This window comes from Arvicanthis niloticus, chromosome 7 (assembly GCF_011762505.2).
Source record: "Arvicanthis niloticus isolate mArvNil1 chromosome 7, mArvNil1.pat.X, whole genome shotgun sequence".
Classification (NCBI taxonomy): Eukaryota; Metazoa; Chordata; class Mammalia; order Rodentia; family Muridae; genus Arvicanthis; species Arvicanthis niloticus.
The window spans coordinates 55,060,119-55,065,974 of NC_047664.1; positions in this window are offsets into that span (position 1 = coordinate 55,060,119).

Consider the following 5,856-nt stretch of genomic DNA (forward strand, 5'->3'; position numbering starts at 1 on the left):
CATCAAGTTTCCAGTAGTTTTATTTTTTTTTCCTCAAAATCCAGTTAACACACCATGTTTTGGAAGCCCTCCACCCCCCAAATCTTTAGCAAAGTAAGCCCTTCTTTAAACTCTGCAAGCCTACATTTATAACACAGTCCATCACCCCTGCCCAGGAGTTGCTTCAGTTCTGAACTGTTTTACAGCTGAATCCTGCTCCGGAAACAATCATCCCATAAGATCTCCACCTTATGAGATCTTACGAGGACCCTCAAGGACTATGCTTTGCATCATTTTTTCTGCATTGCCTAACTTGAGTACTCCAAAACACACGCCTTTGGTCCCAGAACCTGGGAGGCAGAAGCAGGCAGCTCTCTGAGAGCTCAAGGTCGTCTTGGTGTACATAGTGAATTCCAGGCTAGCCAGTCTCAAAATAATAAATAAATAAAAAATTTAAAACAATCTACCAGAGGACCCAGATTACATTCTCAGCATCCTTGTGGTAGCTTACCACTGTCTATAATTCCAGTTCTAGAAGATCAGGTTCCCTCTTTTGGCTTCAACATGCATCACACACACACACACAGAGCACACAGGCATACATGTGAACAAAGTACTTATATACATACAAACTAGTTAATTAAAACATTTTAAATAGGGAAATACATCTGTTAAATACTTAAGTGTTTGACCACATCACAGTGGTCAACTCTCTGTGCACTGGTGTGGAAACAGAGTCCATTAAAGAAGATCTAAATTCATAAGTGAAAAGATGCACACACATGAGGGCTATTTAGAATAGAGCTGGTCTCAACAGTAGCGAAGCAATGGCTCCATTCACTCTTTCTCCTGCTTCATCAGTAAGCCATGTTGCAAACAAGGGAAAACCACTTGACAAAGGCCACTTGAATTACTTCTTTCAACCAAAGGAGATTCAATGGCTCCAACCCCCAAAGGAATGCCATAAATCATCAACCATCTAGAAAAAAGCATAAGTTTTAAGTTTGAATGGACACAGCTGTACTAAATATGACATAAATTGTGAAACATTCATGTCCAATAATAATGCTGATTATTTAAATATTTCCCCCAAATTCTGACATGTGTATGCAAAAGAAGTCTCTCCCCAATCAATAACATTCATAGACAAAAATAAAAGCTAAACAAGAAACAAAAAACCCTTACTGTTCTTCATACACAAAAGTCTGATTCTTTGAACATATGAAGAGTTCATAGCAATCCACATAGAAAAGATGAAAGCTCCAAAGAGAAATGGACAATGGATATGAATGCAAAATTCATAGGACAGACATAACTGGCTTATCCATCTATGAAGAGGTAATCCTTTTACTTTCTAAACCCTGCCCAGTAATCATTGTGTTCCTGACCATTTCTTCAGCAGAGGCTTCTTCAAGAACTATGACAACAGGCTGGTTGAAGATCACTGATTGCTCTTCCAGGAGCACTGGGTTCAATTTTCAGCATCCAAATGTCCACTCACAACTGTATATAACTCCAGTTACAGAAGATCTGCATGCAAGTCGTTCTGTCAAAATACTGGCTTGTTCGATCTTTATTTTTTTATTTTAATTTTTAAAAATGTTTATTTTATGTATATGAACATGCTGTCACTGACACACCAGAAGAAGGCATTGGTTCCAATTACAGATGGTTGTGAGCCACCATGTGGTTGCTGAGAATTGAACTCATGACCTCTGAAAGAGCAGCCAGTGCTCCTAACTGCTGAACCATCTCTCCAGCCCCTCAACCTGCTTTCTTATGCAACTCAAGAAAGTCTGCCCAGAGATGGCACCACCCGTAGTGGTTTGGGCCTTTACCCATCAATCACTAATCAAGAAAGTGTTCACAGACATGCCCTACACATCAGTCTGATGGGAGCAATGCTTCAACTAAAGGTTCCTCTCCCCAGGTGACTCTAGTTTGTGTCAAGTTGACCAAATATACTCCATCTCATGGCAATTATTAAACAAGACAAATTCTTTAACACTCATTCTGGATTCCAGAAGCAGCCACCAACCATATTCAAAGCCTTCACCTTAGAGGTCAAGGTATCTGGGATTCTTCTGACTTTTTTATACTTCCAGCAAGGTCTCCATCTAGTAAGAGGAGGCCTCTAAGCCACCCCTGGGTTTTCTCTTTTCTATCATTCCCTACACCTTTCAGCTTTTCTTTGCCTCAGTCACCCTGTCCTTCTCCCTGATACTATCTGCTACGCTAACATGCTTCTTACATTTTCTTTCATTGATATTTTCACACACACACATACACACACACACACACACACACACACACACACACACACTCCCTACCTGCACCTTTCAGGAGAGCTAATTGTAAAATTTGTGGGCAGTCTGCAAGCTTCAGGAGGATCCCCTGAATGTGACCAGTGTTAGGAATATTTATTGTATAAGTGACTCCCTGCCCCATGCCAGCACTGGCTGTTAAATCCCTACCAGCTACCACTGCCCACTCCTTTATGATTTTATTTCCTCGCTTGCCTCCTGCAACCTGTCTAAATTTATTTCAGAAATCACCATTTCTATTTAACACAGGCTCACAGAACATTTGCATTTGAAGATATAAAATGCTTAAGAGCAGATGGTGTCACCTCTCAAAGCCTTTATCTCCTGTCTGTACCGTGGTGATAACATGCTCCTTGTTGGCTAGGGTGGGACTTGACAAGGGGACACACACACACACACACACACACACACACACATACTTGGCATAATCTTGTCTGGCTAGTGTTGCTGGTGGCCTCCTCCACATTCACCCAGCCTTGGAGTATTCAACTGTCAACCGACACCAGGGAGCTGCCATCCTTCTGAGTAGCTAGCACTAACGGTTCAGCAGTGAAGTGTGTTTGGAGCTGGAGAAATGGTTTGAACTGGAAAGAGGGGTAACTCTCATCAATCGGTCCTCCTTTGAATATTGCTATAGAATGTGAAAAGCAGGTCTGTTGTGCATGACCAGGCCCTGAGAAGTTTGGAATGACTCTAAATGAGAATTCCTGGGTTGTTATCTACGTTGACTGTTCTCTTGGACACTTTCTACTCTGGGAGCCTCACCCAGTCTTCAGCTGTGTTTAACTTTGCCTTAGTTTTGTGGAAAGAGTTTTGAAGTGTTTATTCTAGGTCAGTGTGAATAGCCTGGGCAAGGCACCGAGGTGTCCCTTTCCTTTCTTCTCTGGAGGCTTTCTATGACATCCAACATCTGATTTGGAGAAAGGATATGGACCTGTTTGCCTTGGTGGGATTTGAATTATTTTTGCATTATGTGACCAGCATATGCAAGAGAAAAAGCTTGGCTCATCAATTCAAAGAGCTTTCAGCCTGGAGGGTGAGGAAGACGCAGGGCAGGGGTGGCACACAAGGTGCAATACAAGGTGGCTGTTCACTCAGGAACAGATCAGGAATCAGAGAGAGCAGCACCTGAAGCTGGGCCTGGGATAACTTTCTAAAGCCAGTCCCTAGAGACCTACTACCCCTAACCAAGTCCCACTTCCTAAAGGCCGCACAGACACCTTAAAGGGCGCCACCAGCTGGGCAACAGGTGACCCAAACATCAGCCTGTGGAGGATGTGTCAGGCACTAAGCACAACGGAATTCGAATTCGTATCTGGTTCTTCCTCCAAGGTCGATTTTACTTGAGAATGGAAGTATTTTCCTATGCCTGCATTGCCACATTTGATGAAATCACTTATTTCCTACTGTTAAAACTACATGTTAGAGACTCACAAGTACCTCAGAAATGGACGCAGTTGAACTTGGAGGGATGGCTTTGTGTCTACGAGCAATCGGAGCACAAGCATGAGGACCTAAGCCCTAAGCCTCAGCACCGATAACTCCCATTGCTGTTGCGAGTGGAGACTGGAGAGCAGTTGAATTTCCTTGTTGCAAGCCGAACTCCAGGCTCAGTGAGGGGGGACAGAGCAGGACGCCTGACCTCTGACCTCTTCCTCCATCCCAACTCCAGGCTCAGTGAGGGACGCCTGACCTCTGACCTCTTCATCTACCCCATGTGCTTGGACACACCACACATGTGAAACAAGCAAACAAGCAGCATAAAACGTTTTTTGGTTTTTTGTTTTGTGTGTTTGTTTTAAATATAGGTTGTTTGACTTTGGGAGGTACTAAGGTCTCTTTTTGTTGTTTTTGTGGCTCTAAGGATCCTATGAAAGTGTTTATTTTCAGGTTAGGTATGTTGAGGTATAACATGTATCCTTTGGCGTCTGCCTTCTTTTGCTTAAATTTGTAGCCGCCCGTGGCCACAAGTCAACTGGGTTCACCTGAAAGGGGGGCTGGGAATTGAAGGGGGAAGGAGGGCGAGAAGAGATGAGGCCAAGACAAAGTTCTCTGATCAAGGCCCCAAGTTTTAATGTTCAGTTCTCAATTTAAAGGGGAAGACCCAACCCACAACCCCTCCTGGTTTCAGATGGGTGGGATAATCCATAGTCCGTTCCAGGTCACGGCCGGAGATGTCTCAAGGCAAGCCCAGGGGCAGTTCTGCTTCTGTGTTCTGGGCAGCCAAGGTGGGTAACTCCACCTAGATCCTATCACTTGACCTTGTTGTGGTAAACAACGTCTCTCAGGCCAGCTCATGGTGGGGGGAAGGGTACATAAATTAAGTCATTTGAGACATATCCATACTGTGTTTGTGCTAACACAGCATGCTCTATATAACAACATTTTAGCTCAATGGTTCTCAACCTTTCTAATGCAATGACCCTTTAATAAAGTCACTCATGTTGTGGTGACCCCCAATCATACAATTATTTTTGTTGTGACTTCATAACTGTAATTTTGCTACTGTTGTGAATTATAATGTAAATATTTGCTATGCAGGACCCCAAAGGGGTTAAGACCCAAAGGCTGAGAACCGCTGTACCAGATCATGATACACTAATATATAATGGTAGTCCCATAGATTTTAATGGAACTGAAAAATGTCTGCAATCTAGTGTCAGCAGTCTTCGTAAAGCCGTAGTCATAAGACACTCTGACACACAGTCATACATAGCGCAGAACCCTTGCTAATGACAAGAAACAACTGTGTCATTGTATATATACTCTACTTTCTGTTTTTCTACTTATAAAAGAAAAAGCCAACCATAATACAGTATGTCAAGCCAGACTAACAGTGGCCCCATCAATCTTGTGTTAGCTGTGTCTCTCCATGACCTCCCAGAGGCTGTGTGGAGTGATTAACCTGTGCCGTCTATATTTGTGTAAGGATACTTTGTATTGTTGGCACAATGGCAAAACTTTCTAGAGTATGTTTCTCAGAATGCATCACTCTCATTAAACGATTAGTTTGCCCTTTCTGTTTGCTAAATACTATTCCATAGTATGAAAGCACCATGGTTTGTTTAGCCATTCACTGGGATTGCTTCTGGTTTTGGGACAAGTATGAACAAAGTTCCTACACAAAGCTACCTATAGAGTTTTGTATAAACTAAAGCTTTTGTTTCCTTAGGTACATTCTATGGATCATTTGCTTCCCCTACTCTTGAGGCTCCCCGGTTGGTTATCACCCTCAAACTCACCAATATGGGGAGCCTCGTATTATTTTCCCAGTGTACAGAGTATGTAAGTTCCAGATTCAGGCATACTGTTGTTTTCTGAGTCTTTTGACAACTGACGTGCCCTCAATGGACACAGGCACACACACATGGAGCAATAGTGAGCAAGGGAGGGGTGAGGAAATGGCAGCCGAGCAAGGGCGGGGCGGGGCTTCTCTGGCAGGTGGTGCGATTAAGGGCTTCTTAATTAGCAGCCCAGCTGCCTATAAAAATTGAACGCTGCTTCTCGGCTTACAAACTGGAATGGTGACTCACTGAGTTATGATTTGCTTCAG